General features: G+C 33.6%; 1 long non-coding RNA gene across 1 annotated transcript in view; it reads right to left on the bottom strand.

The window, feature by feature from the left end:
* Nucleotides 1-2,907, bottom strand: part of LOC105714267 (uncharacterized) — a 287,503-nt gene extending 284,596 nt beyond the window's left edge. Inside the window, exon 1 of the long non-coding RNA XR_002477502.2 lies at nucleotides 2,856-2,907. This is a non-coding gene — a long non-coding RNA (uncharacterized LOC105714267). The remainder of the gene's footprint in view (nucleotides 1-2,855) is intronic.
* Nucleotides 2,908-26,584: the final 23,677 nt, after the last annotated feature.

Here is a 26,584-nt window from a genome sequence, read left to right as displayed (position 1 = left end):
AATAATAAACCCTGCTGATAGCTCTGCAGATAGCTGGGTTGCAGTAAGTAGAACCAAAAGAAAATGCATGGCTCTTTGTATTTGCAGAAATTTTATAATATTTAGGGAATGGAACTGGTGGAAGAATAGTTTTCATATCTTTGTTTAGAAAAGGCATTTAGAGAAAATGATGAAGATTGCCGTTAAACACGATTTTTACTACAAACAGCAGAAAAAAATGAAAAATTATTAGGATAAAAATCATGATAGGTTTTAGCCATGTGGAAATCTCATTGGGCTGAAGAAAGAGGATCTAAGACTTTTTTTTTTTCTTTTTAAAAAACAAATGAAGACATTAAGATGCTGCTTCTGGAAACCTAATTCTAATTAAAAAGAAAAATTATTCATAATGAGAAATGGGTAAGTACTGTGGAGATTGTCATTTTGAAGAAAATAAGTGCTTGCTTAAGCCAGACATGGAACTGAGATATTTTTTAAAAGTAGATTTCAAAAGTACTTAAAGAAAAAATAAAGCAGGTTTGTCCTTTGTATGAGCCTTAAAAGGGAACGCTGCTCAAGGATGTGGTAGAAAAATGAACTTCAGTTTATACAATCTCTGTTCAAATAGAAAAGAAAGGACTTCTAAAGGAACTGATTTAACTGAGCAGGAAGCTTTCTCAAAAGCTTGGAATATAAAAAGACATGTAGAAGAGGTAGAAGGAGGGGCACAGAGCCAGGAATGAAAACAGAAGCACAGCCTGGACTTAGAAGAACAGTGCCAGAAAGGTGAGAGGACAGAGGGCTGAGCATTGCAGAAACTGCTTAAGAAAGGAAAAGGCTTTGCAAGCCGTGTTCAGAGACAGACTATGAACAAAGGAGGGCCAAGATCACTGCCCAGGGAAAATGGCGCAATGAACAGATGACAGGAAAGTTTGCCAGATTATCAACTGATTAATCTTGATATTCCCTAGGGCTAGCACCACGCCTATCCCCTATCAAGTGTGTCACACAAGTTGAGTGAATAGATAGATGAAAAGTTCAGGTAGTAAGAATGATTTTGAAAATAGAAGAGTGGCAGAATAAACATGGTTTTTAAAGAGGAAATTTCAATACCAAGATAGAAAGTGCAATTAATAAAGGGACTTGGTTATTTTAACATTACATCTCACTTCAGTCTAAGAAGGATGACATGTCAAAAGGAAGCAGGAATCTGTAGATCTGATGTTAGAACTGTCATTAATACTGTTCAGGATCAAAGTGTACAAGTTTCAAAGGTGCAATCATAGCACTGATCCAAAATTTCAAAAGGGGAAAAAAGGCGGATATGGGAAATTTCAAAACAGTGATCTGATTATTTTTGTCATAATTCTACAATGACTTATGAAACAGAGAACTTGGAATGATTTAGATAAAAATGATGTTTACAGCCTACTGAAAAAGAAAAGTACAATGAAAAACTAATAGAATTTATTTTTCACGGGATTAACTAGTCTATTTATCAAGAAAATGTCATACTCCTGATTTCAGCAGGGCATCCTGCAAAATTTCTCTTTTATTATATTTTTATTTTATTTTAGAGAAAATATCGAGAAAGATTCACTTGGTGATGGTAAAAACAAATGGGTTCATAAATTCCCAGATATACTCCAAGAGGACTGAAATAGAGTGAAATGTTCCCAAACTGATCTATAAGACTCTGTAATTGGCCTTATCTTGTTCAATATTTTGACCAATGACTTTAATTTAAAAAAAACATTAAGGAAGTAGTTATAAAGTTTGAATATATAACAAGACTAGAGACAAAAATAACATCATGCTGCCAGTCAAAGCAAAATGGTATTTAAGTTATACAAAGCAACACAATATTCATCTCTTCCTGCTGCTCCTCACCTCTAAGTGCAACTATAATCCTTGGAGACAACACAAGAGACAACCAGAGGAGAATTCTGAAAAGAGATATGACAGGCTAAATAATGTGCCCCTAAAGATGTCCACATCCTAATCCCTGGAATGTGTTACCTTACATGCCAAAAGAAACTTTGATGTGATTATGTTAAGAATCTTGAGATGCAGAGATTTTGCTGAATTATTTGGGAGGGCCCAATGTAATCACAAGGGTCCTTATAAGAGGAAGGTAGGAGGATCAGAGTTAAAAACAGAGGCTATGTCATGATGGAAGCAAAGAGAATTTGAAGATGGTATGCTGCTTCTGGCTTTGAATATGGAGAAAGGGGCTACAAGCCGAAGAATATAGTAATCACAAATTCCTCAGAAAGAAATGAAAAAATAGAAAATCTCTGGAAAAATAGGAGTTATATAAAAGAGCCAAATGGATATTATTGAACTAAAAAAAAAAAATAGAAATAAAAACAGTAAAGTAGAAATGATAAAAGATATCAGTAAAATTGAGGAAAAATCAATAAGAAAACAGAGGGAAAAATACACACACATATATAAATACATGTATTTATATAAATATATGTCTATATAAATGCATATACATGTGTATATATGTATACACTCTATATATAGTATATATATGGTACATGTAGTACAAATGTATATGTATATCTACATATATAGAGAGTTAAATAGAGCACTCAGAAACCAGCAGGAAGGACAATGATAGATCTGACATTTGTAATGTCTGCATCCAGAATAAGATGAAAAAGAGAGCGGCACTAAAAGAATATTTCAAGAAATAATTGCTAAAAATTATCCAAAGTTGGAAGAGATAAACCCACAGATCTAAGAAGAAAAGTGATCCCTAAATAAGATAAAATCAAATAAAACAATGCCAAGACCTAATATAATTAAACTTTGGAGAACTGCAAATAAAAGTTATTAAAAGTAACTATAGAGAAAAGACACATTACCTGTGGTGGAACACCATCTTCAATGCTGGTGGATTTCTCATCTGAAACCATGGAGACCAAAAGGAAGTGGCATATTTTTCAAGGGCTAAAAAATAAATAAATAAATAACAACTGTCAATTATGAATTCTACATCCAATAGAACTATATTTTATGAAAGAAGGCCAAATAAAGGCACTCTCAGATGAAAGAAAACCAAAAATGTTTTTTAACAGAAAGACTTAAAAAATGTCTTATCCATCTTGGAGCATCAGTAAGAAAGAAAGGACAATTTATAAGAGTAGAAATGTAGGTAAATAGAGGAATCTGTCTTTTTCAGGAGTTTTCTAAGTCATATGTGAAGATTAAAACTGAAATTATATCACCACATGATATCTAGCATAGTAATATTTAAAAGTAAGGATTGTAGAGGGAACTAAAAGGAAGTAAGTGTTCCACAATTCACTCAGTGTAAAAGGTGGTTGTAGAAGACTAATATAATACACAGAGAAACCATGAAGAAAGTTATACAAAGCAACATACTCAATAATACTACAAACAAACTTGGCAGGGCACAGTGGCTCACACCTGTAATCCCAGAACTTTTGGGAGTCTGAGATGAACAGATCATCTGAGGTTGGGAGTTTGAGACCAGCCTCATCAACATGGAGAAACCTCATCTTTATTAAAAATACAAAAAATCAGCTGGGTGTGGTGGCACATGACTGTTATCCCAACTACTTGGGAGGCTGAGGCAGGAAAGTCACTTGAACCTGGGAGGCAGAGGTTGCAGTGACCCAAGATTGTGCCATTGCACTCCAGCCTGGGCAACCATCCCCCAAAAATAAAAATAAAAATAAAATAAACTTAATATCCTAAAACAATTCATGTAATCCACATAAAGACAAGAAAATTGAAAATAAGAACATGAAATAGGAAACAAACAAAAAACAAAAGGTAAAATCTCAGAATTAAGCCCTAACATGCCAATAATAATCTTACATGTAAATGGTCTAAGTTAACCAATTAAAAGGCAGAGATTTGCAAAATCTATTTTAAAAAAAAAAACACAACACAACTACATACCATTTATAACATGTTTTCTTTTCAATAATATAAGGAGATGGAAAGTAAAAGAATGGAAGATGTACCATGGAAACATTAATTTTTAGAAAAGAGTGACTATATTAGATAAAGTAACCAAACATTTGGCAATTAAACAACATACTTAATAACACAATTTATTTTATGAGGCCACTATTACCCTGATACTCAAACCAGGGAAAGACAGTACAGTAAAAGAAGAGTAGAATCTCATAAACTTAGACACAAATATTCTTGGCAAATGCAGATGGTTCCTAACTTATGAAGGTTTAACTTGTGATATTTCAGCTTTAGGATGGTGCAAGTGATATGCATTTATATACTTCTCCACTTACAATGGATTTATGTCTTGATAAAGCCATCATAACTTGTTTTTTTTTAATATTGTAAGTTGACTTAAAATTCTTTTAACTTACAAAGGGTTTATCAGGACACAACTTCATCATATGTGTAGGAATATCTGAAATAGTAAATTGAATCTAATGAGGTTTAGGACATACTACCCCAAATTATGGCACCACAGCATTCGAGAAAACAGCAGAAGCAGGAAGCCTCCTCTCACCTTACCATTGCCTTTCTTTCCTGATGGAGGCCATAAAACCTAGGAAGGTCACTAAGACCTTTTCTCTTCTGAAGACCCTCAAGTGACAGGTTTCCTGGCTTGTATCCAGTGAAAAGCAATGTCACAAAGGAATGTCAAGAAAATCTGAACAGGCCTTGCTAAGTTCCCACAGTTTATTAATATTAATTAGATCATACCCTTTTATCCTTCAATCACACTTCTACACAACTATATATAAAAGTACACAGATTTCCTCATTTTGGGAGTCTTTATTTCTCAAGACTCCTGTGTCAGATAAAATGTATTAAATAAATCTGTATGGTTTTTCTCTTGTTAATCTGTCTTTTATTATAGGTGCCTCAGCCATGAACCATAACATAACCTTGTTATGAGAGAGGAAAAATATTACTTCTCTCCTACAAATTCAAAAATGTATAATATTAAAAAAAAAAAAAAGTTTACAACCTGGCCAAGTGGAATTTATTCCAGGTATATAAGGTGGGTCCAAAATTCAAAAATCAGTGTAATCTACCACATCAACAAGCTGAAAAAAGAAAAATCATGTGATAATATCAACTGACACAGATAAAACATTTAGAAAAACCAATAGTTGTCCGTGACAAAAACTACAAGTTAGTAATACAGTGAAACTACCTCAACTTGATAAAAACAATTCTACAAAGAGCCTAGCTAACATTATGCCTAATGGTGAAAACCTAAATCTTTTTCCTAAAACATAGGCAAGGCAAGAAAAATAAAGAAAAGGCATACAGATTAGAATGGCAGAAATGAAACTATTCCTACTTGAAGATGACAGAATTATCTATGAAGAAAACCCCAAGGAATCTACAAAAAAATACCCCAAACCTCTTAGAACTAGTAAGTGAGTCCAGCAAAGTCACAAGTCACAATACATAATATCAATACATAAAAACTAATTACATTTTTATATGTTAATGACGAACACAAGGAAACAAATTTAAAACAATACCACTTAAAGTATCTCCCCCCAAATAATTATACATCTAATTAAAAGGGCACATGATCAATATCTGAATTATAAAATGCAAGATTACAAAATGATAAATTAAAGAAGACCTAAATAAATGGAGAGACTACCAATGTTCATGGATTGGAAGACTCAGTAAAGATGTCAGTTCTTCCTAAAATAATCTACAGTTTTTATGCAATTCCTGTGAAATCCCAGGAAGGCTCTTTATAGATATTGACATGCTAATTTTAAAATCTCTATGAATAGACATGGGCCATAAAATAGCTAAACATCTTGAAAAAAGAGAACAAAATGAGAGCAGTCCTCCAAATTGAGATATATACATAGCTACAATACTCAACACAGGGTGGTATTGGCAGAAGCATGGACAAATAAATCAACTTAGCAGAGTAGAGAACCCAAAAATAGACTTTAACAAATATGCTCCACTATGGTTTACAGAAAAGAACATGGCAACTCAGTAGAAGAGAAACAGACTTCTTTTCAGGGCGCCAGAACAATTGGAATATAGAGACCTAAAAATAAACCTCACACCTAATACATTCATTAGCTCAAAATGGGCCACATACTTAAAGGTAAAATTAAAACTAAGACTTTGAGGGGGAAAAAGGAACAGCAGGAGAAAGTCTTCAAGACCTAGGATGAACCAAATAATTCTTAGACTTTACACAAAAGGATTACCCATATAGTTAATATTTATAAGTTGAATGTTATCAAAGTTAAAACATTTTTCTTGAATAAAATTTCATCAAGACGAAAAGACAAGCTACATAATGGGAGAAAACATTTGCAAACCATGTAACTGACCAAGGAATCATATCTAGAATATATAATGAATCTCAAAACTCAAAAATAAAAATATCAAACATCCATTTAGAAAGTAGGTAAAAGACAGAAGAGACAGTTCATCATACAGGATATACAGATTACAAATAAACACATGGAAAGGTATTTGGGAAATGCAAATTAAAGCCACAATGAGGTAACTTTTTACACCTATGAAAATGGCTAAAATAAAATATAGTGATGACACAGAATGTTGGTGAAATGTATAGAAACTGGCCCAATCTTACATTGTTAATGAGGATGTAAAATGGTACATCCACTCTGGAAAACAGTTTGAAGTTTTCTGTCATACCGTATGTGCAACTGTCACACAGCATGACAAAGCAACTGATCTCTGGGACATTTATCACAGGGAAATAAAATCATTCTCACATGAAAACCTGTATAAAAATGTTCATAACACCTTTATTCAAAATAGTCCCAAACTTGAAGCAATCCAGATGTCTTGGAACAAGTGAATGAATGGGTAAATTAATTGTGGTACATCTGTAGTATGGAATATTCCTCAGTAATAAAAAAAATAATATTAATACATCCAACAAAAATGAATTTTGAGAGAATTATGCTCTGTGTAAAAAGCCAATTGTGAATGGCATATTGATTCCATTTATATAACAAATTTGCAATGGCAAATTATAGAAATGGGCAATAGATTAATTATTATCAAGGGTTAGGAATGGTGGAAGGAGGTGGGTATTGTTATTGAAAGGAATTATGAGAGATCCTTTTGGTGATGAAACTACTTTTTATCTTGACTGTACCAATGTCAATATCATGGCTGTAATATTATAGTATAATTTTACATGATGTTATGTTTGAGGAAAATATGCTATGAAGTACACAGAATGTCTCTATATTTCTCACAACTACATGTGAATTTATTTCTAAATACAGAGTTTATTTTTTTAAAAAAAAGACATTGTGAGTTAAAAAAAAAAAAACTTTCATAGGTAGAGTCAATATTCAGCATTCTCCTCTAACGAATTCTTTCAGCTTTTATCTTTTAGAATTTTTTTTCTTCTCCTTTGTTTTTGAAAGATATTTTCACCGAAAATAGAATGCTGGGTCGACTTTTTGTTTTGTCCTCCACTTTACAGATGTCACTGTATTGTCTTCTAATATTTGATGAGAAACATTGTTTCTTTGTATGAAAAGTTTTTGTTTTTTTTTTCCTCTCCAAATGCCTTAATAACTGTCTCTCTTTGATGTGGAGTTTTAGCTGTTTAACTATAATACATCAAGGTGTGGTTCTTTTTATTTTTTTCTGAACCGCTTGAGCAATTTATAAAACCTGAGATAAAATCAGGGTTTTGGGAATAAGTCCTTCACTTAACTGTAAAAGTCAGTTATAGAGAAGCACCTCCAAATGGCGGAATAAAAATCTCTTAAAACATTTTTCTCCATAAAAACACCAAGACTGGGGGAAATAGTCAAAATAAACATTTTCTGAACTCTTTAATCAGTCTTACAATTTAAGAGCATTTATATAAGAAAAATGGCTGAATCTTGGTATGAATAGTAAGATAATTATAGATTAAGTTGCCTGATATCCATCCTTGTCTTTCCATCTTAGTGGAAGCCTTAAAAATTATCAGCTTTATAATCATGATAGCTATGAAAACCCAGTAGCAGCCACTGCCAGGACAAAACTTGTTTGAAGGTCCCCGAAAATACTTATCACTAAAAAATTGCATGATAGCTGTCTGTAAAAATCCAATTTGCAGGGCTTGTATTTCTCTGACCTGATCAGAATTCACCCAGTGGGAAAAGCCCTATCCACAGGGTGTTTGTTAAGAATAATAAACAGCATTTGTTTAACTTTGAAGTTTTCAACATCTCAGTGGCCTGAGGGGCCATTAACAATTTTACAAACAAGGGACTGGTAAAATAATGGAAAAGGAAAATCTGTCCACTGGGACTTTGTGAAGCTCATGCATATTTGAGGGGAATCTAAAAAGCTGCATGCCTATGCAGGAATTTGCAAATTGTAGGGTAAGATCTGAATTTAAGATGCAATATCACATGCTGTCTTGACAGGCCTAGCTGTGAGTTACCTTCCTCTCACCAGGTATGCTCCCCACCAAACAGCAGGAAAGATTCCCCACCCAGCGACTTGCCCTGTCATCTGGACCAACTACACCTCATTCAGTTCTCAACCTAACCAGTTTCACTTCCTTACTAGCCTGCTAAATCATTCAAACAAGCCAATGACAGCCTCCTGTGAGAACCTCTTTGAGGTCACCCCACCCTCTTGTTATTGAAAAGTTTAGCTCCCAAAGTCCCTGCCTGTTCACTCTGTATCCAAGTGCAAGCCTGTGTGGCCCTGCATGGTGAGAGGTGTCCTCTCCTGCACATGGCATACATGGCACTAATAAACTGCTGTCAATCTCATCTGTCCAGTGTCAGCTGTCATGTTTTCAGCCATCTTGTGCTATTTAGGGTGAGTGAGCCCTTCTGGACGAAATGGATTAATAGAAGGTGATCGAGAACACACGTGCTCAAAGAAAGACATGAGAATGCAGAAGTTTCTTACTTCTGGCTCACCTTGAGCCTCTATATAAGCACAAAGCCTCTATATAAGCACAATTTACAGCACCGTAAATTGACAATGCCTCTCAGCAAAAGGGAGGCACTGATTCAAGGAATTTAATGAAATATCTGCCCAATCATTAGCTGACCCTTAAGCTAACTAAGCAGACAATTTGGTGACCTCACACAAACTTGAAAATTAGACTTCACAAAATTAGTCCAGAAAAGTCACTAGACAAACAAACAGCAAGAATAAAACACAGAAACCACCACAACAAACTTTGTAAAGGTGGAGATAATTTGATTTCCAGAGTTGTCATATTATTTAAAATGTCCAGTTTTGGACAACATAAACAAGAGACTATATCCCATATAAAAAAAAAATTGTCCTGAGGAAGCCTAGAGGTTGGGCATAGAAACAAATAACAAAATGGATTAAATTGATCCTATCAAAAAAATCTCATTAAATATAAGTTTGGACTTAACATTCCTAATAACTGTCAGAGACTTTCAGATGGAATAAAACATGATAACTTAAATATATGTTGTCTAAAAGAGATACACATTAAGTACAAAGATAAAAGGAGGTTGAAAATTAAAAATAGTTAACCCAAAAGCATAAAGAAAAAACAAAGATATAGTGAAATACATAGATGTTACTAACAAGGTAGATTTTAGTCCACTGATATCAATAATTACATAAAATCTAGGCAGTCTAAACACCAATTAAAAGACAGCAACTCTCTGATTTGCAAAGTAAGATAAAATTATATGCTATCCACAAAAAAATATCGACTTTAACAATAAAGTCTTAGATAGGAGAAAATAAGCATATGTATGGCACAACCACTAATAAAAGCTAGAGTGGCTATATTAATATCAGATAAAGTAGACTTTAAAACAACAATTATTATCAGGGATAAAGAGAGATATTACATAACGATTAAGAGGTTAAATCCTAAACATGCATGCACAAAGCCACAAAGCTACAAATACATGAAACAAAACTGATAGAACCAAAAGAAAAAACAAATAAATTGACACATTTCATTGGCGTTAACACTCCTCTCTTAGTAATCATTAGAACAAGTCCACAGACAAGCAGTAAGGATTTAAAAAAGACCTGAACAATATATCATCCAACTTGATTTAATTGATATTTATGAAATATCTCACCTAACAGCAGAATATACATTCCTTTCAAATGCACATAGAATGTCCACCAAGATTGACCATATTCTGGGCCATAGACAGGTTATCAAATATTTTAAAAATTGAAATTATACAAAGTATGCCCTCTGGCCACAATAAAATTAAATTGACAATCAGAGAAAAACATTTTAGAAATTCTCAAATATTTGGAGATAACACACATACTTCTAAATAATCATAGACAAAATGTAACAATGAAAATTAGAAAAAAATGAGTAAGACAAAAACAATAACAATTTGTTAAAGACAGTTAATATATGGCTTATATTACAGGGAAGTTTATAGCATTATAAAATATAGAATGATCTCAAATCAATGACCTACGTCTTCACATTAAGAAACTAAAAAAAGAATGGCAAACTCAAAGTAAGAAAAACAAATGTAATAATAAATATTATAGAGGAAACAAAATTCAAAGCAGAAAACAAAATGAAAAATCATATAAATGTGATATGGTTTGAATGTTTGTTCACTTAGGGGATCCTCCTGCCTCGGCCTCCCAAGCAGCTGAGGCCACATGGTATGCCACCATGCCTGGCTAATTCTGTTAATTATTTGTAGAGATGGGAGTCTCACCATGTTGACCAGGCTGGTCTCAAACTTCTGGGCTCAAGCAGTCCTCCTGCTTCAGCCTCCCAAAATGTTGGGATTATAGGTTTGAACCACTGCACCTGGCCAAAAATTCCTTGAGAACATAAAATAGAAGAAATCACTTTAGGATTTTTTTAACCCAAATTATCTTGACAATAAATCTGGACATTCCAAAAAGAAAACTATAGACAAACATTATTTATGAAAATAGACACAAATCTTCAATATAATATTAGTAAATTTAATACAGTAATATATAAAAAGGCCTTTTACTGTATTGAGGAAATTTCATTCTATACTTATTTTGTTGAGAGTTTGTATTATGGAAAAAAGTTAAACTTCATCAAATGTTTTTTCTGCATCTATTGAGATGATCATGTGGTTTTTATCTTTAATTCTGTTCATGTGGTTATTGCATTGATTGATTTGCATATGTTAAACCAACCTTGCATCCCGGAATAAATCTCATTTGATCATGGGATATTGTTGAATTTGGTTTGCTAGAATTCTATTAAGGATTTTTGCATGTATGCTCATCAGAGATATTGGCCTATAGTTTTATTTCCTTGTGGCATCTTTGTCTGGCTTTGATGTCAGGATGATGCAAGCTTCATAAAATGAGTTTGGAAGTATTCCCTCCACTTCTATTTTTCAGGAAGAGAAGATTGGAAAGCTTGGTATTGATTCTTTTTTGAATGTTTGGTAGAATTCAGTCATGAAGTCATCTGATCTGGTTCTGAGTTTTCTTTTTTGGGAGGTTTTGGATGATTACTTCAGTCTCCATTTGTTATTTATCTGCTCAGGCTTCCCGTTTCTTCTGGACTCAGTCTTGGTAGATGTGTTATTGTGAAGTATATTTTTGGTCCTCAATCTCATTTCCTGGCATACAACATGCACTTTTCTTAAAATCCTTAGAATCTCCAAAGAGGTATGTTTTTGTACACTTACGATTAATTAATGGCTGGCAGCCCCTAGGTAGCTTCAGGATGGAGCTGGTCACCAGACAGACCAAGGCATGATTAGAGGATTTAGACTTTAAACTGTACCCCTCAACCTCTAGCGAGGGCAGATGGTCTGTAAGTTAAGTTGATCACCAGTGCCCAGTGACTTAGTCAATCATACTTATATAATTAAGCCTCCATAAAAACAAAAACAAACAAACAGAAAAAACAGAGTTAGGGCAGGAGGGCTTCTGAATAGCTAAACACACAGAGGCTTTCGGGAACGTGAACAAAAACTCATCCATGTGCCAGGAAGGTGGTGCACCACAACTCCACAGGGACAGAAGTTCCTGTGCTCAGGACCCTTCCAGACCTCATCTTATATAGCTAACATCTGGCTGTTTATTTGCAATATCCTTTATAACAAACTGGTAAATACGAGTAAGTGTTCTAAGTTCTGTGAGCTGCTCTAGCAAATTAATTGAATTGAAAGAAGAGATTGTGGGAACCCCAACTTGAAATCAGTCATCAGAAGTCCCAGAGGCCCAGATTTGCAACTGGTTGGAAGGTGCAGAGTTGGGAGGGTGGTAGTTTTTAGAGACCAAGACCTCTTCCTGTGGGATTTGATACTCTCTCCAGATAGAAAGTGTCAGAATTGAACTGGAGGACACTGAGCTGATGCCACTGCAAACCGCCTTGCTTGCTTGGTATTTGGGAAGAAATCCATACACATTTGGTCACAGAAAGCTTCCATGATGATTGTTGTTGTAAGAGGAGAGGAAAAAAATGGTTTGAGTTAATTTTTCTACTCACCCTGTAGGTTTTTATGTTTTAAGAAATCATTTATTCCATGTTACATGCCATTTGCTGGCATGTAATTGCTTATAATAGTCTTTTATGATTCTATTTATTTCTGAGGCATCCATTGCAATATAACCTTTTTAATTTCTGACTACTTATTAAAGTCTTCTTCTTTTTTTCTTAGTCAAGTGTTTGTCGATTTTGTTTATTCAAAAAATTAACTCAGTTTTGTTGATTTTTAAATAGTTTTTAAATTCTCTATTTGATTTGCTTTTGCTCTGGTTTTTATTATTTCTTTCCCCCTTCTGCTAACTTTGAATTTAGTTTTTATGTATTATGTTGCTTAATTAAGATCTTTCTTCTCTTTAGTGCAGATTTTTTTTTATCATAAACTTTCCTCTTAGTACTATTGTTGCTGCACCCAGTAAATATTGGTAAGTTGTGTTTTTGTTTTTATCCTGAGGTTTTTAAAATTCTCTTTTGATTTTCTTTTTGACTCAGTGGTTTTTCAGGAACGTGTCATTTAGTTTCCACATATTTGTGAGTTTTCCCATTCTCCTACTGTTGCTTTCTGGTTTAATTCCATTGTGACTGGAAAAGATACTTGGTATGATTTCAAACGTATTAAATGTTAAGATTTGTTTTGTGATCTAACATATGATCTATCCTAAAGAATGTTCTGTGTGCACATAGGAAGAATATGTGTTACTTGCTGTTGGGTGAAAAGTTTTGTATATGTCTATTAAATCTATTTTATCTACAATATTGCTCATGTCAACTGTTTATTGATTTTCTGTTTGACTGTTCTATCATTACTGAGAGTAGGGCATCGAAGTCTCCTACTACTATTGTATTTGTGTCAATTTCTCCTTCCAGATCAGTCCATATTTGCTTTATATACTTAGGCAGTCTGCCAGGGTGCACATATACTTACAGTTGTTATATATTTTTGTGGAATTGACCCTTTAGTCATTATGTAAAGACCTTTTAGAGAGATACAAAAATATTATATTATCTCACTTGTATGTGGTATCTAAAATAAGTCAAATACATTGAAACAGAAAGTAGAACAGTGGTTACCAGTGTGGGGGCAGAGGAGGAAATGAAGAGATATATATAGGTCAAAGAGTATAAACATGCAGTTATGTAAGGTGAAAACGTCTGGAGATCTAATGTAGAGCATGAGGACTATAGTTAGCATTATATAGTACACAGAAAATCGGCAAAGAAAAAATAGACTTTAGATGTTCTTGGCATGAAAAAAGCAACTATGTGAGGTTATTAATATATTAATTTGCCTGACTGTAGTAATTTATCTGAGTATAACAAAACATTATGTTGACATCTTAAATTTGTACTAAATGAATAAATAATGAATGAACCAAGGGGGTCTATTTGAAAAGTGAAGTTTTGTTCAACATTTGAAAATTAATGTAAGTCACCATGTCAGCATACTAAAGAAGTAAAACCAAATAATCTTCAAAATAAATGCAGAAGCATCTGAAAAAATTTAATATCAACTTATAATTTAAAAGGAAAACCTTGACTGGGAGCAGTAGCTCTGCCTGTAATCCCAGCACTTTGGGAGGCTGAGGCAGGTGGATAACAAGGTCAAGAGACTGAAACCATCCTGGCCAACATGGTGAAACCACGTCTCTAATAAAAATACAAAAATTAGCAGGGAGTGGTGGCCTGCGCCTGTAGTCCCAGCTACTTGGGAGGCTGAGGCAGGAGAATCACTTGAACCCGGGAGGTGAAGGTTGCAGTGAGCCGAGATCACACTACTGCACTCCAGCCTGGTGACATAGTGAGACTCTGTCAAAGAAAGAGAAAGAAAGGGAGAGAGAGAGGGAAAGAGGGAGGGAGGGAGGGAGGGAGGAAAGAAAAAGAAGAAAGAAAATGTCACAGCAAACTTGAATTAAATGTAGCATCCTCACTCTAATATAGAACATCTACAAATAACGTATTTCTAACTTGACACTTTCTGCTGGATGACTGAATGCTTTCTGCTGAAATTTTGGAACAAGGCAAGAAAGTCCATTTTCATGACTGTTATTTAGCATGACACTGGAGAGTTCAGCAAGTGTAATAGGCAAAAAACAAAACAAAACAAAAAAATGAAAGGTCAATGGGAAAAGCAAAAAGAAAAAGATCTCTTTTTGCCAACAACATAATCGTACAGATAAGTAATCCAACAAATCTACGAAGAGTCTCCTAGAACCAATAAATGAGGTTAGCAAGCCCAAAGATACAAGTTTAATACTCAAAAATAAATTAGATACACTAACAGCAACAATTGAAAATTGACATTTTAAAACCATCATTTAAAATATCATAAATACAGGACGTGCATGTTGGATCATGCCTGTAATCCCAACACTCTGGGAGGCCAAGGTGGGTAGATCACGAGGTCAGGAGTTCGAGACCAGCCTGGCCAATATGGTGAAACCCTATCTCTATGAAAAATACAAAAATTAGCCCGGCATGGTGGCAGGCACCTGTAATCACAGCTACTTGGGAGGCTGAGGCAGGAAAATCACTTGAACCTGGGAGGCAGAGGCCGCAGTGAGCCAAGATCATGCCTTTGCACTCCAGCCTGGGTGACAGAGGAAGACACTGTCTCAAAAAAATAAATAAGAATACTTAATATATATTCAAAAATATGTGCAAAATGCATATGCTGAAAACTTCAAAACAGCGATGACAGAAATCAAATAAAACCTAAACAACTGGAGAAATGAAGTGTTCAGGGATTGAAATACTTCATTTTTAAGAAAAATTTTTCTATTTTATTTTTAATTTTACTTTAAGTTCTAGAATACATGTACAGAATGTGCAGGTTTGTTACATAGGTATATATGTGCCATGGTGGTTTGCTGCACCTATCAACCTGTCATCTAGGTTTTAAGTCCTGCGTGCATTAGCTATTTGTCCTAATGCTCTCCCTCCCTTTGCCCCTCAACTCCTGACAGATGCTGGTATGTGGTGTACCCCTCTCTATATCAGTGTGTTCTCATTGTTCAACTCCAACTTATGAGTAAGAACCTGTAGTGTTTGATTTTCTGTTCTTCTGTTAGTTTGCTGAGAATGATGGCTTCTAGTTTCATCCATGTCCCTGGAAAGGACATGAACTCATTCTTTTATTTGACTTCATTCTATTCCATGGTATATATGTGCCCCATTTTCTTTATCCAGTCTATCATTGATGGGCATTTGGATTGGTTCCAAGTCTTTGCTATTGTAAATCGTGCTTCAATAAACATACACATGCACATGTATTTATAACAGAATGATTTATAATCCTTTGGGTATATACCCAGAAATGGGATTGCTTGGTCAAATGGTATTTCTTGTTCTAGAACCTTCAGGAATCAACTCACTGTCTTCCACAATGGTTGAATTAATTTACACTCCCACCAACAGTGTAAAAGCATTCCTATTTTCTCCACATCCTCACCAGCATCTGTTGTTTCCTGACTTAATAATCGCCATTCTAACTGACGTGAGATGGTATCTCATTGTGATTTTGATTTGCATTTCTCTAATGACCAGTGATGATGAGCTTTTTTATATATATATTTGTCGGCCATATAAATGTCTTCTTTAGAGAAATTTCTGTTCATATACTTCACCCACTTTTTGATGGTTTTTAATTTTTTTAATAAATCTGTTTAAGTTCCTTATAGATTCTGGATATTAGCCAGATGGATAGACTGCAAAAATTTTCTCCCATTCTGTAGGTTGTCGGTTCACTCTGATGATAGTTTCTTTTGCTATGCAAAGGCTTTTTAGTTTAATTAGATTCCATTAATCAACTTGGGCTTTTGTTGCAATTGCTTTTGGTGTTTCAGTCATGAAGTCTTTGCCCATGTCTATGTCCTGAATGGTATTGCCTAGGTTTTCTTCTAGGGTTTTTATGGTTTTAGGTTTTATATTTAAGTCTTTAATTCATCTTAATTTTTGTATAAGGTGAAAGGAAGGGGTCCAGATTCTGTTTTTATCATATGGCTAGCCAGTTTTCCCAGCACCATTTATTAAATAAGAAATCCTTTACCATTGCTTGTTTTTGTCAGTTTTGTCAAAGATCAGATGGTTGTAGATGTGTGATGTTATTTCTGAGGCCTCTGATATATTCCATTGGTCTATATATCTATTTTGGTACCAATACCATGCTGTTTTGGTTACTGTAGCCTCGTAGTAGAGTTTGAAGTCAGGTAGTGTGATATTTCCAGGTTTGTTCTTTTTTATTAGGATTGTCTTGGGTATACAGGCTTTTATTTGCTTCCATATGAAATTTAAAGTAGTTTTACTAGTTTTGAGAAGAAAGCCAATGGTAGTTTGATGGAAATAGCATTGAATCTGAAATGACTTTTGGCCATATGGCCATTTTCATGATATTGATTCTTCCTATCTGTGAGCATGGACTATTTTTCCATTTGTTTGTGTCCTCTTTTATTTACTTGAGCAGTGATTTATAGTTCTTCTTGAAGAGCTCTTTCATGTACTTTGTAAATTGTATTGCTAAGTATTTTATTCTCCTTGTAGCAATTGCGAATGAGAGTTCACTCATGATTTGGCTGTTTGCTTGTCTATTATTGGTGTATAGGAATGCTTGTGGTTTTTGCACATTGATTTTATATCCTGAGACTTTGCTGAAGTTGCTTATCAACTTGAGGAGTTTTTGGGCTGAGACAATGTGGTTTTCTAAATAGATAACAATGTCATCTGCAAACAGAGACAATTTGACTTCCTCTCTTCCTATCTGAATAACCTTCATTTCTTTCTCTTGCCTGATTGCCCTGGCCAGAACTTCCAATACTATGTTGAACAGGAGTGGTGAGAGATGGCATCCTTGTCTTGTGTTGGTTTTCAAAAGGAATGCTTCCAGTTTTTGCCCATTCAGTATGATTATGGCTGTGGGTTTATCATAGATAGTTCTTATTATCTTGAGCTATGTTCCATCAGTGCCTAGTTTATTGAGAGTTTTTAGCATGAAGAGGTGTTGAATTTTATCGAAGGCTTTTTCTGCATCTATTGACATAAATCGTGTGGTTTTTGTCATTGGTTCTGCTTATGTGATGAGTTACGTTTATCGATTTGCATATGTTGAACCAGCCTTGCATTCCAGGGATGAAGCTGACTTGTTTGTGGTGGATAAGCTTTTTGACATGCTGCTCAATTCTGTTTGCCAGTATTTGATGAAATATTTAATATTTTTAAGATGTCACTTATTTCCAAATTGACATAAGATGTGACATAATTCTAAACAAAACTCTTAAGGATGTTTTGGTAGAAATTGATAAGCTAATTCTAAAATGTACTATATATGAAAATGCCAAGGAAATAGCATAGCCAAATCAATGCTGAAAAAAATTAAAACAAAGAGGATTCACATTCTCTAATCTCAAAACTTACTAAAGAGCTACAATAACCAAGACAAGTGTTATCAGCGGAAGAACAGACACACATAGATAAATGAAACAGAATGGTGTGGAAGTAAATGCTCACATATATGGTCAATTGATTTTTTACAAATGTACAGAGGCAATTCATGGAGAAAGGCTATGTTTTCAACATATGGAGTGACTGAACATAACCACATGCAACAAATAGAACATTGGGCTGTGCCTCATGCCTCATGGCATAGAAAACTGAAAATGGATAAAAACGTAAACCTAAAACTCAATACCATAAAATTCTTAGGAAAAAAAGTAACATAGAAAATCCCAATGCTCTTTACTTAAGTGAAAATTTCTCAGATGTCATAAGAACAAAACAAAGAAATAAACAAAAACCACAATCTGTAAAAGGAAATATTGATAGTTGGACTTTAACTGATAATCAGACTTTAACAGAATTTAAAATGTCTGCTTTAGGAAAAACAGTATTAAGATACTGAAAATTTAAATGGGATTAAAATGTTTTAAGGATTTGTATCTAGAATATACAAAGAAAACAAAATGCAACAAAAATTGGGCAACCAATTTAAACAGATATTTCACCAAAGAGGACATGCAGATAGCAATTAAAGCAAGAAAAGATGTTCAACATTAGTCAATTAGAGAAATGATATTAAAATATAATGAGATAACTCTATATACTTATTGAAATAACTAAAATTTTTTTTAAATAATTAACTGTGCCACGTGGTGATATAGTTGCAGAGCAACTGGAATCCTTAAACATTGTTGGTCGGAATGCAAAATGGTTTAGTCACCTTGGAAAACAGTTTGGCAGTTTCTCATATAGTTAAACATATGCTTACCACAAAACCTATAATCAAGTCCTAGGCATTTATCCAAGAGAAATAAAAACTTATGTTCACATAAAGTCCTGTATGCACATGTTTATAGTGGCTTTATTCATAATTGGCAAAAACTGAACACAACATGAATGTCCTTCAACAGGTGAATGGATATAACTGCTCAGCAAAAATAAAGGACAAATTACTGATATATGTGCTGATATGGGTGAATTGCAACTGCATTTTTCTAAATGAAAGAAGTCAGACTTGAAAGGCTATATACGATGTGATTCCATTTACATAACATTGTGGAATAGACAAAACCATGGCACCAAAGACTTCTCAGTAGTCTCCAGAGTCTAAGGAAAGGTTTACTACAGAGGAGCTTAAGACACTTCATTAAGGGATTGAGATGTCTCATATCTTGATTATGGTAGTGGTTACATAATTCTTTGCATCTGTCAAACTCACAGAATAAAGTTTATTGTATGTAAATTATATTCAACAGACAAGACCCAACTGACAACATCAAATGTTGGAGATACAGAACTCTCATGTATTGCTGTTAGGAACATAAAACGTTACAACCCGTTGAAGAAAAGTTTTGACAGTTTATCTTCAAGTTGAACATACATTTATCCTTCAACCAATCACTTATACTCTTGGCTATATATTCAAGGGAGATGCCAAAAATATAAAAACTCAAATATCCATAATAGAAAAATGTGATAAATTAACACAATGCACTACTCCTCAACAATAAACAGAATGAACTACTAATACACACAACATGGATGAATGTCACAGACATTATGATGGGTGAAAGACGGCTGATACAACAGAATACATATTCTGTAATTCTTTTTATATGAAATTCTAGAAGAGGCAAAATAAATCCATTGTTTAAAAGAATCAGAAAAGTGGTTGTCTAGGGAGGTGAGGATTGACCATAGAACATTTAGGGTCTTTGTACTGAGACACAGTGTTCTATCTGATGATAGAGGAGTGAGGTTACTAAGGTCTACCTATTTTTTATTATTGTGCAGCTAACTTTTGTGTATTTCAAAGTAAATAAATTTCACTTCAAAGAGTATTATAAAATAACGGAGTGTTAGGTTTTGAAGTATATAAAACCAAAAATGATATAAGAATGGCAGTATGATGATTATTGCAGAAACTGGGTGATGGGTACATGGGTATTAAATTATAATTCATTATATTATTCTACTTATTTTGCATATGTTTGAACTTTGCCATAATAAAAAATTTAGAGAACTTGATTAAACTGGACACCTTGAAGAAGAAAAATAGAAACACGGAGAGAAAGAAAAGAAGGACATGGAGGGAGGTAGAGGAGAAAGTTCATCTTGCTTGCTGTAATAAGTGTAGAATTTGCAGTTATAAGGGTGGAAAGAAAGTAGAGTTATATTAAGTGATAAGAAAACTGAGAATGTATCATTGGATTTAGTCAAGTGGAAATTGTCACGTATCTTAGCAAGAGCAGATTCAAAGTAGGGAAAGCAAAATCCTGATTGCAGAGTTAAGAGAGGATGGAAAAAGAATTACAGACAAATTGAGACCAATCTTATAATTTTTGGTCACCACAGTGTCTTACTTCATTTTGTAGGTATGGAATAAAAAACTCTAAGATATTGACTAGAAAACAAAGACTAGTTAGTGGGAAAGAGGGAACTGCCACATTTACTCACCATTTAAAAATCCTTCATTCATACAAGATTGCCCCTTCGGGGAAAAAATAGTAAATTACTTTTATTTATTATTAGTTAAAAACCAGAAATTCTGACTATTTGAAATAAAATAGTTTCCTCTTGTTTAAGAAGACAGACATTATATAGTATTATCTTAGCATTTCCCACTTCCCTTTTCCATTAACACTCTATTTTTCAGAGAAATGGCAGATGATTTGCCCGTCAGCTACCATTATACAAATACTATCTTCAGCTCTTCTTTGAACTATTCATGTTAGCAGCAAAAGTACAAATTCATTTTTGTATATTAGTCACTCTGTTTTTCATGGACCTAAACTCACAAAACAATATCTCTGCTTCTTAAATCTTTTGCTCAGAGTAAATTGTATTTTGTTTTGAAATAATACAAATTGAATTTTTAACTCAAATTCAAAGTGTTCCAAAGGTATCCTCCTCCTTGCCTCTTTCTCAGTTTTAATGTTCTCCAGAGAATATAGGCAAGGAAATGATAGCAAATTTTTATCTATCACCCCAACTCAGCATGATCTCATAGAAAAAATGGAAAGAGTAATCCACAGTGGTCAAGGAGCTGAAGACTGAACATGATCCCTAATTAAACAACACACTCACATGGCTGAGCAAAGAGCTTGCAGCTATCGCTCATCTCAGATGTACTTGTACAAGGCTTTTCTCCTTTGAAAACTTTTTATAAAAAAATCATTTCTTCGGTAAGTAGTCTAAATTATTCACTGCTTCCAATATTAATTTTTGTTATACATTCCTGCGGTATATTATATACAATGGGATGGAATCATTTTATGCAGATTTTTAATTAAGGCTAGTCAAAGCCACCATGCTAATAATAATAAATAGACACATACCACACACATACACTGTGTGGTTCTGGCTCATTAGCTAGAATAGTAGCAAATAGCAATCAAAGCATCATTTCTTCGAACATTTACGTTAATTATGATACTATATACGACATATAATATTTATTCCAGGGGTGTGTAAAGGATTTCGAGATGAAAAGTATAATTATAGTAATTATGATTTGGGAGCTTTTCTTTTTTGAATATTTTCTTTGGAGGTTTGTGTGCCATAAAAAAAATATTAAGTAAAAAAAGAGTCTGGGCTTCATTTTTAATAATCCTCATCGTATTCAATGCTGCTGCCATATTAGCATATTGTCATTTCTGCTTTTTACTTTTAAAGAAAGATCAATTTGCATAATTATGTAGAGTGCAATCTCTCTTTCAGGTTGTTCTTGGGTATGGAGTACTTAGCATTGCATATTACTATGGGAGATAAGCCTCTGTAGATATTCATGACTTTTTGGAGCTGAAAAGAAAATAAATGTGTGTTTTTCTTTCTTTTTTCTAGCTTCTTCATGAAGAGAAAAACTTTGACATATTAGAATAATGAATGTAAAACTGTCTTATTTTCTTTCTGAAATGTCATATGTGTCACATAAAAATACATGTGTATGTACAGGTTTAAATTTTTGTTGTGATGAAAAATAAGCATATGAAATTATGACCTCTACGTTTCTCAAATTCCACTCAGGTAAATGAATAAGATATGAATACATAATCAAGAATAGAAAAAACTAGTCTAATGATGGACTAGTTTCCAATGATCCTTAACTAACACATACACACACAAACACACTCACAGAAACATGAACACACATGTGTGTACATGCATGTGATGAATTGCTCACACAGGGGAAGCTATTTCTTAAATGTGCAATAATTATTTTGAATGAAACTGTTCATTCACATTAAATATAAGTATTTTATAATACATTTAATTTTTATTTTGAATGAAACATGTTTATATGTATTATAAAACATATAATACATTTAATAATTATTTTGAATGAAACTGTTCATTCACATAAAATGTATAAGTATTTTATGCCTTTTATAAAAAATATCCACTCATATGTTTAAAAAAACAGAAAAAGAAAAAGTAAAGTGGAAAGTTAAACATAAGATGACAAAATTTTACTATAAATCTCACCAACCATCACTCAACAAACAGCCTAAAAGATAAGTTAGAGAATGAAATAGTATCATGTAAAGTATTGTGAACTTAAGTTTAATTTTACCTCACTTTGAAGAAAAGGAAACTGAGCTGAGACCTAAGAATTACTGAAACATGTGTGTGTATGTGTGTGTATGTGTGTGTGTGTGTGCGTGTGTGTGCATGTGTATGAAAGTTGCATACCTATATATGTATGCAAGACATAGCTTTTAAAGCCAGCTTTTTAATTAAGAATAATGACAATTGGGTTGTTTTTATTTTAACAAGCTTTTCAGTATACTAAAAGATAATACAGAATAATTGGGAGAGTGAGGGGACCAGGCTTATGGCTAGCAGCCAATGAAAAATACACAGAACCATATCAAGTTCCAATGTGATTAAGAAGTGAGTACCACACTGCTGTCATTCACATCTGAGATGTCAAAAACACTACTTGATAACATTATAACAAAAGCTGGACTTATCTCTGGCCATCATTCTATGACAAAACAAACTGACTCAACAACAGTGACAATAACAACACAGCTAAACACAGCCGGGTGTGTTACATTTCTTACTTTGGAACTGAAGACTCACAGGAAAGCTTTTGTTTAGTAGGTCTTGTGCCATGTGGCTGCACTCTAGCTGCCAGGTGGCTAGAAAGGCAAGCCTTCTGCATTCCACCTCCAGGAAGATAGGATTCAGAATATGGGGACTTATGTTATCACTGGAATATGAAGGATTGGGCTGTCATCTTTGACAGTTATCCATCCCATGTCTCTTATTTCCTGATCTGATAATCCCCTTTTTCATGTTTTACTTCTTCCTTTTTGTGGAGCATATCCAATAATAGTTACTAAGAAAATGTACATGAGAGGTAAAATTTTGAGCACTTGTATGACTAAAAAGAGGTATTTTTAACTATATATTTCAAATTTGAAAAATATTTGACTCCCTGCTGGAAATATGAGGAAAATATCACTCATACTTCCTCCCACATTGCTCTTTTAATCTCCACTTTTAATTATATTGTCATCTTAATATTTCCAAAAGTGTAACATGCACATTAGATTATATAACTGTGAATACTTTAGTTTTCTAATCTTCAGTGTTAGCATAAGTGGATTCAACTCTCCCTGAGCCTTGTTTTCAATGGTTTCTATTTTTCTACATTTAAAAAATTTGCTGTAATTTCCTGTTTGGCATTTTTTTTTTATTATGTAAGAATGATAAGTTATACCTTTTACCTTAAATATGAAGGACAACTTCACTGGATATAAATTTGTGGTAATAGTTAACTTTTTAAAGAAATGTGTAGACATCGCTACACTATTTCTAAAACTGAATATTTCTTTTGGGACCTCTAAAGACCACTTGAGAGCCTTCTTTGTATATGACTTGCTTTTCATTCATTAATGAATGTCCATACGATTCTTCCTTTATCCTTAAAGACTGGGGAATTTACCAAAATGCATGCACTTACATCAGTCCTTTTGTATCCATTTTTCCTGCAACATCATGAGACTCAGTCTGTAGAGTTAAGTCTGCCATATTTCAAAGAAGTTTACCCTAACTACATACTTAAATTCTGTAATGCTTTTTCTGTTCTTAGAAGCACAAGTTATATGTAGTTCGATATACTTTGCTGTATCCATAATTTTCTCCCTAGTCATGTTCATGTTTTGCTTTTTACTTTTTTATTTAGGTGATTTGCTACACCCCATCTACTACACTTTTGATTTTGTTTTCAGTGATGTTTATTTTTACAGGTTATTTTTAAAGTAGCTTTTAGGATCATCATATTTTTTATTCACTTGCATTTCTTTCCTAAGATTTATAAGCTCATTTTTCAACCATATCTATTATATTCCTTTCTTTAAACATGTGCAACTCTTTTCCCACTGTTTAAAGTATTATCTATAATTTATTTCTATTTTTCTGACTTTACCTGTGTTCCTTTAAATAATTCTTTTTGTGATACTGCTCCTTCATTTTCCTATTTAAATGCTTCTTAATTTTCCTTTTTAAATGCTTATTATCCTCTATAACAAACATGTTTTAATGAGTGGTTTTTATCTAGAGCTTTTGTGATTATTACCTAATGAGAGACATATCTGGATGACTATAGAGGCTTGTTTCCTTCTATCTTTTGGTGTCCTCGCTAAGAGCTAGTTCAGTAGACTGAACTGACCTTCAGAGAGCCAAGACCTTTGGCTCATGTCAGCATTCCTGGCATGTAAGACCATTTCCAGGGCTCTTGGTTTGAATGACTTGGACTTTACTATGCATATTCTCTAGTGAAGCCTCAGGACCTAGAGATAATTTGATATATTTCTTATTGTTTAGTAAAGGGATATGAAACACTACAACCCATGAACCACACCCAGCCTGCTGCCTGTTTTCACATGGTACCTGAGTTAAGAATGGTTTTTATATTTTTATACGGTTTTAAAAAATGCAAAGAATGATTCATGAAACACGAAAGATATGAAATTCAAATTTTAGTATCCATAAGTAAAGTTTCTTTGAAACACAGCTAGGCCCATTTATTTATGTACCATCTATGACTGCTTTTGTACTACTACAGCAGAGTTGAGTAGTTGCTACAGAACAGAAACCATATGGCCAGTAAAGTCTATCTTCATATAAAATATATGCTATCTGACCCTTTACCTAAAAATGTGTCCTCCCTGACTTCAAGAAACAAGGTGTTCTGTAGTCTCCATCTTAGGCACATTCATAAATACATACCATGGTATTAGGTAGTCACTCAGCCTCAGAGTGCTCAGTTGCATGTCCAGTGTGCTGACTCGGTCACAGCCTCTCTCCTAGAACCTTGACTTTAATGCATACAGAATATTTATGCCCATCCTATGGTAGAGAAAAATGGGACTATGAGGGCTGCAATCACCCTGCTGTTTCTCCAGTTGTAATATTTGCTTTAATAAATTCTATGTTATATTAGGACTGTGTGGCACTTGGTGTGTGCCTATGAGCTTCTTGCATGACACTGCTTATCTTTGAATGTTAATAGCTGCTAATGGAAAGACTTGTGGGGTCAAACTGGGCATGAAGTGGCTTAGGGATCAGGAAGAATTTGAAAATCTGAAGAAGTCTGCAGCCTCTATTTTGATGTTAGGATTTTTTTTGTACGCTTTCTTTTTTGGAGGGTCCTTTATTTCTAGCTTCCTCACTATTCTGAGATATCAAATTGGATCTCTACTGGAAACATTTTTCATTTTTATAGACAACCCTGGATCTCATTTAATAATTAATCTAGTTAATCCTGATCATTTTTTGTGTCATCTTAACTTTAGGGAAGTCTATACGCCATCTGTGATCCCTCATTTTGATTATCATTTAACAATATTTAGCAAGTGATCTCAAATTTTTTTTCTTAAAAATTTGCTTTTTCTTTCCTTTGTGATGGAATATTTTCTTCTTTATTTAGTTGTTTTTTGTTGTGGTGAGAGTTGAAGAAGCAGGGGGAGGAAAAATGTTCTTCTGCCTTTTTAAACTAGAAATTCCAGTTTGTTTTTATACCCTTAAGTATTTTTAGAATCATGTATAATTGATCTTGCTCTCTGCTCCTGAATTTAATTTCTGTTCTGACATTAAACTACTAATGTTTTCAGCTGTGCAGAAAAAGAATCACTAAAATTTATTTAAACTTAGTGATTTGACATTCCTAGGAGTATCCTTTCAATTTGGATATACAAGACTTATGCTAATAAAAGTGAACAGCTAATCCTTTGTAAATACAACATCCATTATTTCTTCCACTAAAACAAAAGTTGACTTCCAAATAAACCTGAATCATAACTATAAAATACTTCTCTCTGCTCCTCAAATCAGGTACCAAGAAGCTGCTTTCATTTATTCTTTAATGCCAAGTTAACTTATTCTATTTTTGCAGGTTGCAATACTTTCTGGAAAGATTGGATATGCCCTCCCAAATACCTCCAAATTTCTGAATAAAATTTATTATGAATTCTCAGTTAGAAAAGGGTATCAGGATTTTCTCTTTTTTGTCTTCTTCTTTTTTGAAAAAAAAAATTTTGATGAAATGTTTTAGGGGTAGTCAAGCAAGATAAAAGAAATAAAATGATTGGGAATGTCAATTATATGTAGGATAACAATTTGAAAACCATAAAAAAAGAGTGGTCCTTT

The sequence above is a fragment of the Aotus nancymaae genome, unplaced genomic scaffold (genome assembly GCF_030222135.1).
Source record: "Aotus nancymaae isolate 86718 unplaced genomic scaffold, 86718_ANA_hifiasm-v0.15.2.pri h1tg000064l_1, whole genome shotgun sequence".
Taxonomy (NCBI): Eukaryota; Metazoa; Chordata; class Mammalia; order Primates; family Aotidae; genus Aotus; species Aotus nancymaae.
Note: the sequence above shows the minus strand (reverse complement) of the source record. Positions and strands in the feature narration are given on the sequence as shown.